The sequence below is a fragment of the Dromiciops gliroides genome, chromosome 1, assembly GCF_019393635.1.
Source record: "Dromiciops gliroides isolate mDroGli1 chromosome 1, mDroGli1.pri, whole genome shotgun sequence".
Classification (NCBI taxonomy): domain Eukaryota; kingdom Metazoa; phylum Chordata; class Mammalia; order Microbiotheria; family Microbiotheriidae; genus Dromiciops; species Dromiciops gliroides.
In genome coordinates, this window is record NC_057861.1 from 99,028,626 (window position 1) to 99,041,142 (window position 12,517).

The window sequence follows — 12,517 nt, forward strand, 5'->3', positions numbered from 1 at the left end:
AAGTGAAATGCACTAGGAGAAAAGGAAGGGAAAAGAATAAGAAAAATTATCTCATAAATAGAAGGTACACAAGGAAAAGCTTTTACAGTAGAGGGGAAAATAGCAGGGGTGACAGGCAATGCTTGAAATTTACTCTCATTGGAATTGGCTCAAAGATACATACACACAGACATATATACATTCAGTTGGGTATAGAAATCTCTCTTGCCCAATAAGAAAATGGATGAAGAAGGGATAAAAGAGAGGGAAGGGGATGACAGAAGGAAGGGTGCATCAAGGAAGTCAGTGATCAAGAACGAAAAAGGCATTTTAGGAGAGACAGGGTGAAAAAAGAGAAAGGAGGATAAATGGAAGAAAGTACAATAGAAGGAAATACACAATTAGTAATCATAATTGTGAATTCGAATGGAATGAACTCACCAATAAAATGGAAATATATAGCAGAATGGATTAGAAACCAGAATCCAACAATATGTTGCTCCTAAGAGACACACTTGAAACAGAAAGATTCAAACAGAGAGATAAGGTAAGAGTCTGGAGCAGATGCTATCATGCTTTAACTAAATAAAAAAAAATAGGCAGGGGTAGCAATAATGGGCTCAGAAAAAGCAAAATCCAAAATAGACCTAAGTAAAAGAGATAATCAGGGGAACTACATTTTGCTAAAAGGTACCATAGACAATGAATTACTATTAAAACTTTTTACAATAAATTTCTCTGATAAAGGCCCCATTTCTCAAATATGTAGGGAACTAAGTCAAATTTATAAAAATAAAAGCCATTCCCCATTTGGTAAATGGTCAAGGGATATGAACAGGCAATTTTTAGAAGAAAAATATCAAAGCTATCTATAAAAATTCTCTAAATCACTACTGATTAGAGAAACACAAATTATAACAACTTTGAGGTATTATTTCATATCTTTCAGAAATGACAAGTTCTAGAAGGGATATGGGAAAATAAGTACACTAATGCATTGTTGGTGGAGTCGTGAACTGGTCCAACCATTCTGGAGAACAATTTAGACTTATTTATAAAGGGCTATCAAACTGTGTATATCCTTTGACACAGCGATACCACACTATATCTGTATTCCAAGGGATCAAAGAAAAAGGAAAAGTACCTATATTCAAAAAAAGATATTTATACCAACTATTTTTGTGGTGGCAAAGAATTGGAAATAGAAGGGATGTTTATTAAATGGTTAATGGCTAAACAAGTTGTGGCATATGGTTTTGATGGAACACTATTATGCTATAAGAAATGATGAGGATGGCTTGAGAAATACCTGAGGCAAAGTGAAGTGAGCAGAACCAGGAGATCCTTGTACACAATAATGGCAAAATTGTAATGATTATTGACTGTGAAAGAATTAGCTACTCTGATCAATACAATAATCTAAGACAATTTGGGAGGACTAATGATGAAAATTACTTTCCATCCCAAGACAGATTACTGACAAATTCTGAGTATAGGTTGAATAATAATTTTTTTATTTCTATTTTTCTTGCTCTTTTCTGTGATGTGGCTAATATAGGAATGTTTTGCATGATTTCACATGATTAATAATTATAATATTGTTTTTTTCTCAGTGGGTGGGGTAGGGACTGGAGGAAAAGAGAATTTAGAACTCAAAAGTTTAAAAGAATAATATATTATTATAATATAATAAATATTATATTATATATTACTAATTAATATTATATATTAAAAATAAATATATTTTTAAAATTTTAATTTTTTTAAAGTAATAAACATTTTTATTTATAGTTTAGGGTTCCAATTTTTATCCCTCATTCTGTTCCTCCCCTCCCCCTTCCCTAAGGCAGTAAGCAAGCAGATATAGGCTATAAATGTATGATTATGTAAAACATCATCATATTAGTAATTTAGTATAAGAAAACTTGAACAAAAGAAAAAAATTAAGAGCGTGAAAAATAGTATGCTTCAGTCTATGTTCCATAAATATAAATTCTTTCTTTGGAGGTGGATAGTATGTTTCATCAGTAGTCCTTTGGGATTTTCTTGGATAATTGTATTGTTGAGAATAGTTAAATCTTTCAGTTTTTCATCAAACAATATTGCTGTCTCTGTGCACAATGTTCTCTTGGTTCTGCTCTCTTCACTATATATCAGTTTATACAAGTCTTTCCAGGCTGTTCTTAAATCATCCTGCTTGTCATTTCTTACAGCACAATAATATTCCATCACCATCATATACCACAGCTTGTTTAGTCATTCCCCAATTGATGGGCATTCCTTTGATTTCAAATTTTTAGCCACCACAAAAAGAGCTTCTATAAATAATAAATAAATATTAAATTTAAAAGATTTATTTCTTTTCAAAAGCAAAAAGACTAGGCATGATTAAAACCTTTGACAGGAATAAGAAAGACCTGAGTTCAAATTTGTCTTCAGACACTCACTGGCTATGTGACCTTGTGCTTGTTTTTTAACTGCTGTCTCAGTTTCTTCATCTTTAAAATGGGGAAAATAATAGTTCCTACCTCTTATGGTTGTTGGAAGGATAAAATGAAATGATGTTTGTAAAGCACTTTGAAAATTTTTAAGTGCTATATAAGTGCTAATTTTATTGTTGTTGTTATTGTGTAATATATATGTGTGTATATCTCTCTATATATACACATATACATATGCATATATATGTATATATAGCCGTATATCTATTGTAGCACTTGATTCTCACAGCAACTCTATGAGGTAAGTACTTAAGGAATATGGTACAGTCATATGAATATAGGACCTAGACTCAAGATTGAAGAACTCATTTGACAAAATTTCTCATTCTGAGCTGGATGATAGCACAAATAGGTGGATTTAGGACTAGCTTAATAACTGGACCTAAAGAGATATTTGGGGGCAGCTAGATGGTGTAGTGGATAAAGCACTGACCCTGGATTCAGAAAGACCTGAGTTCAAATCTGGCCTCAGACACTTGACACTTACTAGCTGTGTGACCCTGGGCAAGTCAGTTAACCCCCATTGCCCTGAAAAAAAATTGTCTAGAAGAGAGATGTAAGACACGTGTCCCTGCAAAAGAGAGAGAGAGAGAGGTCATTAATGCCTTGATATCAACTTAAAGGGATGTTTCTAAGGGAACACCACAGCTTCCCATCCTGCTTCCTATGCTGTTTAATGTTCTCATCAGTGAATTAGATGATACCATAGAAAATGCGCTAATTATATTTATAGGTGGCAAGAAGCAAGAATGAATAATTAATACAATGGGAAGCTCTTGGTGGTGGGAAGAGGACCTAAGGTTCAATCTTGGCTTTGGTGCTTATTACCTCTGGGACTTTGGGGTGAGGGGAAGTCATTTAGCCTTCCAGGTCCTCAGTTTCTTCATTTGCAAAATAAAATGATTGGATTAGATAGACTCTGAGGTCTCTTTCAACTCTAGATCTAAGATTTTGTGCTCCTGTAGAATGTAAACATCAGGATCCAACATGATCTTAACATATTGGGCTGAATCAAATCAAATCAAATTTAATATACAAATGTAAAGCTTAATGTGTGGTTTCAGGAAATGAGCCTCATAAATATAAAATTGAGAAAAATGGATAAGCAAGTCTTCTATTGGAAAATAAAAAGCTGTGGGTTTAAGAAGATGACTGTCTCAGTTTGAGTCAATTGGATGTCATGGAAGCCAAAACGGATGATGTGATCTTAGACTGCAGTAAGAGAAGCAGTGTCCAAAATGAGTCAGATAATGGTTATGGTTACATAATACTCTTCCAGCTCAGACCATATCTAGAGTATTGTGTTCATTCTTAGACATAATATTTTAGGAAGGAAGTAGACATGCTGGAATGAATCCAAAGGGTGACCACTGTGGTGAATGAATTGGAGAAGATAGCTATCATATGAGAATCATAGAAAGGAACTGAAAATGTTTAATCTGGAAAAGACTTTGGGGGACATAATAGCAACCTAGAAGTAATTTAAAATTTACCACGTAGAAGAGTGTTTAGGCTTATTCTTTTTTTTTAGTTTTCAACATTTATTTTCATAAGATTTTGGTTCCAAATTCTTCTCCCACCTTCCCTTCCCTCCATCCTCCCCAAGACGGAAAACAGTCTGATATAGGTTATATATGTACAATCACATTAAATATATTTCTGCATTAGTTTTCTTGTGAAAGAAGTATCAGAACACAAGGGAAAAACCTCAAAAAGAAGGAAAAAAACAGCCCAAAAGTATGGTTCAATCTGTATTCATAATCCACAGTTCTTTTTTTTTTTTCTGGATGTTGAGAACATTTTCTATCATGAGTTCTTCAAAACTGTATTGGATCATTGCACTGCTGAGAAGAGCCGTTTATCACCATTGTTCATCACACAATGTTGTTGTTACTGTGTACCATGTTCTCTTGGTTCTGCTCCTCTCAGTCAGCATTAGTTCATATAAGTCCTTCCAGGTTTCTCTGAACTTTTCCTTCTCATTGTTTCTTACAGCACAATAGTATTCCATGACATTCACATACCACAACTTGTTTAGCCATTCCCCAACTGAGGGGCAATCCCTTGATTTCCAATTCTTTGCCACCACAAAGAAAGCTGCTATAAATATTTTCATACATGTGAGTCCTTTTCCATCTTCTATGATCTCTTTGGGTTACAGATCTAGCAGTGGTTTCACTGGGTCAAAAGGTGTGAACAGATTCATAGCCCTTTGGGCATAGTTCCAAATTGCTCTACAGAAAGATTGGGTCAGTTCACAGCTCCACCAACAATTGATTAGTGTTCCAATTTTCCCACAGCTTCTCCAACATTTATTATTTTCCTTTTTTTTTTGTCATATTAGCCAATCTGACAGGTGTGAGGTGGTACCTCATAGTTGTTTTAATTTGCATTCCTCTGATCAATAGTGATTTAGAACATTTTTTCATATGGCAATAGATAGCTTTGATTGCTTCATCAGAAAACTGTCTGTTTGTATCCTTTGACCATTTCTCAATTGGGGAATGACTTGGATTCTTATAAATTTGATTTAGTTACGTATATATTTTAGAAACGAGGCCTTTATCAGAAATACTGGCTGTAAAAATTGTTTCCCAGTTTTCTGCCTCCCTTGTAATTTTGACTGCTTTGCTGCTGTTTGTACAAAACCTTTTTAATTTAATGTAATCAAAGTAATCCATCTTACATTTCATAATATTCTCTATCTCTTGTTTGGACATAAATTGTTTTCCTCTCCATAGATCTGAGAGGTAAATTATTCCTTCATCTCCTAATTTATTTATGGTATCACCCTTTATGTATAAATCTTGAACCCATTTTGACCTTATTTTTGTATAAGGTGTAAAATGTTGGTCTATTAGGCTTGTTCTTATTTGCCCCAGAGGGTAGAATCAGGAACAATGAGGAAAAATTTCAGAGAGTAAGATTTAGATTGATAACTAACAAACTCTGTACAAATTTCCTACTAATGGGAACTACCCTTAATGGAATAAGTTGCATTGGGAAGTATTAGGTTCTCCTTTGCTGGAGGTTTGAAAGCAAATTCTGGATTACCATTTTTTGACTGTGCTGTAGAGGGGATTTTTGTTTGCTATATGCAGATTAAATGTCTCTGAGGTTATGTGATTTTGGGAGATTTGGGTTCTGAGCTTAGTTATGTGGCCTTAGACAAATCACAGCATGTCTCTGGCCCTCTGTTTTCTGTAAAATGAGGGTGCAACCTGTGGCCTAGAGCCAAGATCTAGGTTTACGTAGATCAATTTTAATTTTGCAGAGGCTTTCCGCAAATCACTCTTTGGTTCACATTTTCACAAATGTGTCTCTCGGTAAAATGAGCCCGAGCCATATGACTGATCAATTGAAAACAAAAGGAATTTAATGAAACAATAGCAGTCAGTAACAGAGAAGTGAACCAGGGAATTAATATCCTTGGCATTCATTTATAAATGACTTCTATCCTCTCCAGCACCCCTCCAGTTGTCTGAAAATACTAGTCTCAGTTCTTGATCAATCTTTTTATTTCCCCAATACAACAGTGACCCATATAAATTTACTCATGAATAGCTGTTAAGGAAACCACCCTATTCAAGTGTGGATTAGACTAGGGGGTTCTTAAACTTCTTCTTCTTCTTTTGCTTGGCATTTTGGAGGCCTTTGGAAGTCTTGTGAAAACAGCAAACTCCTCAGAATGCTTTTAAAAGCATCAAATAAATTATGTAGGTTGACAAGGGAAGCCACTTATATTGAAATGCAGTTATAAAAATATTAAAAACAAAAACAAGTTCACAGACCCCAAGCTATGGAACTCCAGCTAAGTTCATATGATCACTGAGGCCTCCTGCAACTTTGAGATTCTGTGATTATTTAAATGTACTAGAGATCTTTGACATTCAGGCTTCTTATTCCTGCTCCACTATTTCCCCTTTTCAATTGATGCTCCACACAGCTGCCAAATTAATTGGTCTGAGGAAAAAGCCTGACCAAGACATTATTTTCTGAATCATTTTTCAGTAGTGTCTGACTCTTTGTGACCCCATTTGGGGTTTTCTTGGCAGAGATGCTGGAGTGGTTTGCCATTTCCTTCTCCAATTCATTTTACAGATGAGGAAACTGAGGCAAACAGGGTTAAGTGACTTGCCGAGGGTCATACAGCTAGTAACTGTGTGAGGCCAGATTTGAATTCAGGAAGATGTGTCTTCCTGACTCCAGGCCAGTGCTTTATCCATTGTGCCTCCTAGTTGCCCTGACTGTGAAATTCTTTTGCACAAAATCCCACAGAACACAACCAAGAATGGATAAATGTTGTAAAGAGGCATGTTTTGGTGTAAGGTAAGGAAAAGTATCCTAATAATTAGAACTGCCCCCAAAGAAGAATGATCTGTCTAGGGAAGGAGTGAATTAGCCCTCATTGGATGTCTTTAAGTAGAGCATATAATGTCATGATATTGTAGTGCTTTTGGTGTTCTAGAATGGTCTGGGAATTCACTTCCAGCACTGGCCTTCTGCATTGCTATAATTCTAGGTTTGTAATGAAAGAAAGGGATGGTACCCAGAGTCAAGCATTCTGAACCCAGTTCTGCCAATGGCTTTGTAAGTATGGAGAAATCACTCAATTATCGTCTTTGAAGCCTCAGTATTCTTATCTGTAAAATGAGGGGAGTTGGACCAGATAATCTCTAAGATCTTTCTAAGTTTTATGATTCTACATGTAGGTGTTTGGGTTTTTTTTGCAGGGCAATGAGGGTTAAGTGACTTGCCCAGGGTCACACAGCTAGTAAGTGTCAAGTGTCTGAAGCCAGATTTTAATTCAAGTCCTTTTGAATCCAGGGCCGGTGCTCTATTCATTGCGCAACCTAGCTGCCCCCATATGTAGTTTTAAAAGCCATTCCTGTTTACTTTCACATAAAATATTTAATAGCCTGAGAAAAAGTACTTTTGTGACTTTTTCTAACTCTATAACTCTAAAGACAAGGAAGAAAAAAAAAACTTCTCAAGATTTGGCCAGGGAATGAAGTAACAAACATGAAAAATTGTGGAATTAGCTCAGAAAGCTAGGGAGTTTTGTAAGAACCTGATGTAATGAGCTCAAATGACTGGCTTCATCTCACAGTATTTCCCCCAAGATGCTAATGCTTTAGATCTCTCTGTAAATGTTATGCGTGGCTCTGTCACTAGCTGGATATTTGTGTTCAAATGATATACCAATATATGTTTCCTCCCAAATTTAATGATTCTATTTTAGATATGCTCTCCTTTGAGACAGGTATTGCCAAATATTCATAGAAATATGACATCTTGTTATGTAGGAAAAATAGTCAACCCATCAAAAGTATAGAAAAAGAAAACCAGTTAAGGGCCATTTCTCAGACTACGGCATTCATTAGGAATATTCTCAGTCTAGCGGCTAGGGAATTAGGCCTCTGAAGAACTGGAGAAAAGGCAAGGATATTTAATGTTTTCTCCACCTTTGTCATCACCAGAAAGGTCAGAAATGAGCTCTAGTAACTCCTGGGACATACAGCACCTGAAATGGGTGAACAAGAAATTGCAGCATAAAATAGAAGGATTCCAACATTGTTTGGAGAAACCAGATGTGTTCCAGTCTGCTGGGTCTTTAAGGAACTTTGGGAATGAGGTAGAATCCTCGTGGAATCCCTAGTGATGATCTTAGACCATTTACAGAAGGCTATTCAGGTGCCCCAAGTTTAGAAAAGGACAAACTTTATGTGTATTCTCATGAAAGGGAGAGAAAGGATAAGCCTGTTGCCCACAGAGCCTTCAGATTTCAGAAATACCAAGGAAGAAAGGACCAGATCATATCAACAAGAATCAATTTGCAAATACTTAGGAGATTACAGGCTATTGGGTGAAAAACAAAATGGTTTAAGAGGAATCAATAACATCAGAGAAAATTTTTTTCCACCTGTGACAGGGCAGTGATAGAAACAGAAAACATACTGCAATTATATATTTTTTTAAAAAAATTATTTTATTTTCAAATTTTGGAATAATATAAGCATTTCTATAGGATATTATAATATAAAGATGATTGCAATTATACTTTGGTGAGTCTGATTATTTTTTATTCAAGTTCTTTAAATGCTTGAGTTAGTATACATACATATCTGCGTATCTATATATGTAAAATATAATCCACATATATGATTGCTATATTCACAAATATTTTACATATATTATTTATTTTGAACTTCACAATGTACTTTGTGAGGTAGCTACTATAATTATCATTTTTTCCATTTTATAGATGAGGAAACTGAGGTGCAAAGAGGAAAAGGGACTTTTCAAAGTTTATATAGCTAATCAGTAGCAGAGTTAGGATTAAAATTTTAGTCTTTTGACTCTAAATCTAGGGCTGTTTCTATTCAATTAAATTTCTGTTCAATTCGGGGGCAGCTAGATGGCACAGTGGATAGAGCACTGGCCGTGGAGTCAGGAGTACCTGAGTTCAAATCCGACCTCAGACACTTAACACTTATTAGCTGTGTGGCCCTGGGCAAGTTACTTAACCTCAATTGCCTCACTAAAAAAAAAAAAAAAGAAAAAATTCTATTCAATTCAATTAAAATTAAAATGAAATTAAATGAAATTTCTATTAAATTTAAATTTTAAATAAAAAATAAAATTAAAAAATTGAAATAAAAAATTAAATTTCTATTCAATTAAATCTCCTTCTAGGCCTTCATGCTGCATAGATTGTCTTAATATGGTGTCCCACTTATGTGTTTCCTGACCCACCTAAACATCTGTATGTTGTATTCAATTTGTTCAAGTCTCCTCACTAGTGTGAAAATTTAGTATTATCAACTTATTTGTGGTAGGGAATTAACATCTGATAACAGATTAATAAAGACATTGGAAAACATGGATCAAGAAAAAGAATGGGAAAGGCCAAAGACTAATGGACCACACAGAAGTCTCACACCATATATTATGAGTACTTTCTTTGAGAAAAGAATAATCAGTAGGAGTTGAACACAACAAGTTCCAAATAACATCACAAAAGATAAAATTATATTTTAATGGACATAAAATGATTCTTTACTAATGTGGGAATCATTCCTAAGTTAGTGTGCTATTAGACCTTCAGCTTGATAGAGCAAAGATTTAAATTTTTACAAAGCCAAAGAAAAGGTTAAAAAAAATGAGAAGAAGATAAGAATACAATTTGAAACAACTCAACCCTGACCTATTAAAATAAGTTATTGAAAATTAAAAATGGCAATGGGAAAAAGAAAGGACATAGACAAGGACTCTAATATTTTCATATGGAAGTTCAACTAATAGAAATCACTTACCCTAATGACTAAATAAGCCTAAAAATTTCCTAGTCAGCAAACACTTGATTTACTTGTCAAGAAAGGAAAAATGAAAACCAAAGGCAATATTGGGTTAGAACATAAATTTGTAAAATTTTATGGAAAAAGACGATGGAAGATTTTTTTTCCCTCAAACAGAGTAACAGAAGAAGGTAAAAACAATTTATAGAAAGTTTGGTGAGCGATTCAATGCAGAAAAGTTATCCTGAGGACATTTATAGATAAGAATAAAAAACACTTTAGAAGAATAGAATGGAAAACATCTGGGGGTAGCTAGGAGGCACAGTGGATAAAGCACCAGCCCTGGATTCAGGAGGACCTGAGTTCAAATCCGGCCTCAGACACTTGACACTTACTAGCTATGTGACCCTGGGCAAATCACTTAACCTCCAAAGCCCCGCAAAAAAAAAAAACAAACAAAAAAACAAAAAACAAAAACAAAAGAAAGGAAAACATCTGCAAATTAAAAAATATACTTTTTAATGCACCATCATAGCTAATAGTTAACATACTGGGCTGGATTTTAACTTCACAGTCTTAAGTGTACTTATAGAAAAGGTAGAAATACTACTAAAAGAATGGCTAAGGAAAGCAGCCAAATTAGACCATGAGTACATAAAGTATATCTAGGCTGGAAGTGACACAGTTGTAAGGGGTTTTAGTGACCAGTTCACAAAATCTTAGATAGAGGAAGTTACCAACCATGTGGGAAAACAAAAACAAAGCTTAGGACTCATTACTATACCAAAAAAGTGATGTAGAGAATACCAAGTACTGAACTACACATTTTCTTTACAATTTATACAAAATTTATTATGAAAATCATCTATGTATATAATAGGCATTGCATTTTCAACAAAAGTGTAAGTGGGGAACAGGTCATTTTTTGTTAGTGAAATTTTATAGTACATCACATATTGACTATCCTACAATTAAATTCACGATGTACTTATTGTTTGTTGATTATAAAAGAGATTTGATTTAGTAATGTGAAATGCTTAAGGCTTTCATCCAACAAGATGTCTCTCATCTATAAATTAAAGTTATTAATGTCCTTGAGAGATATAATGGAGACAATCTTGTTTAATAACTCTCTAATCATAAGTATCCAACAAAGCATAAAACAGGAAGATGTGGAAAATAGGTATGTCTACATGAGTTATTTAAATGCAGAGCTGTGTTTCATGAATGGAAGAGAGAAATATGATGTGAATACTGGTCCACTTCTTTGGAAAGGAAGAGAGTCAAGCATGTTAGCTCAGACGTTTGGGGGCAGGATAAGGCCCTAGGACAAATACTCACTGAGAGTGATTTTAGGCTAAAATTTTATCCATCTGCAACATCTCAAATATCTGTCAAGTCTGGAAGTACAAGTCTGGTTTCAGAAGGAAAGTCATTTCCCTCTTAGCTTCTAAGGGAGATGGGGGCCCTTAGCTTATATTTGTCAACAAATTACTAAATATTGGTTACACAAAAGACCATCATATGAAATAGTGAATAAATTCATTATTCAAGCAAAATAGTCAACAGAAACTGAAGAAGTCACACCGAGTAATATAAAAGAGTGCATGAACTATTTAATCAGTGGAGAGTGAGATGAGATCTCAGCTCAAACCAGAAGATAGGGCCTGATCTCACCTAAGGGAATATCCTTTCTATAGAATCTTTAGGGGCACGATCTGGAAATTGGATGTATATGGAAAAACTGGCTTCTTTTACATGTCTTCAGTTTCCAAAGACTTTCTTTCCTCTCTGGAGTATCCTTTGTCCATTCATCTCTACAAAGAAGCTCTGGAGCCAAGTTAGTTAGTCCCTTATAAAGTCATCAAAAGGCATGTCTCCTTCTATATACAGCATGCTGTGCTGGGCTGCACCTCTGCTCCCTGATTGGGTAGGAGATTTTATATATATATATATATATATAGCCAAAAAATGTTCACCATAGAAATGGAAGAGGTGCAGTATGGAGCTAAAATTTAAGAGGGATTCCTTATGTATAGAGATGTCACCCAGATGCTCCTCATTGCTGATGACATCACTTGGGCACTTTAAGCTTGAGCTGCTTCAGTTCATGAGTCCGTTTGGTCTTTCATGAACCTTCAGGGCCCTATCTGTGCCTCTGAAATTTCCAGCTCGAGTTCCCTGACTATTCCTTTGTGCAGGTGAGGATAAACTAACCTAAGGTCCTTGAGCCCCCAAGCCTCCTTAAAAAGTAGCCCAGAGGATGTGCTTTAGAAGCACGTATATTAAAAGTGGAAAGTTACAGAGAAGATTGACAGGACCTCTGTACAAGTGGGATACACTCATTATGAAGCATCCTATATTTTAAAACAGATATTCTTCCACATAAAGAAGGAAATTAAGCCAGGTTTTTCTCCTCTTATTTAGTGTGTGAGAAAATAGTGGGATTTGGCAGACGCCCACCTGAAGATTGATTCAGAATTGATTGAATTGGGTGAGACTGAGAGACTGACTGAGAACCTACTTAAAGTTGATTAAATCAAGACCACACCTGGCTGGCCCTGAGTGGGGTGTTGTTCTCAGAGGCTGTGGACTACAACATCAACAGGAGACCACCTTCAACAAATCATCTTGAAGGACCTCCACTTCTAGGGATGGAGACAGGAAGTAGGAAGGTGAGGCTGGCTCGCTGGATTGGCCTCTTTGGTTTGGGAACAAGCTCGTGGTGGCAGAAGGAAG

The 12,517-nt window shown here is 35.3% G+C and overlaps 1 non-coding gene across 1 annotated transcript; it reads left to right on the forward strand.

Moving 5' to 3' along the window:
- Positions 1 to 12,043: 12,043 nt before the first annotated feature.
- LOC122737702 lies at positions 12,044 to 12,145 on the forward strand. The gene has a single exon (XR_006354503.1). It is a non-coding gene; the product is annotated as a U6 spliceosomal RNA (small nuclear RNA).
- The last annotated feature ends 372 nt before the right edge of the window (positions 12,146 to 12,517 follow it).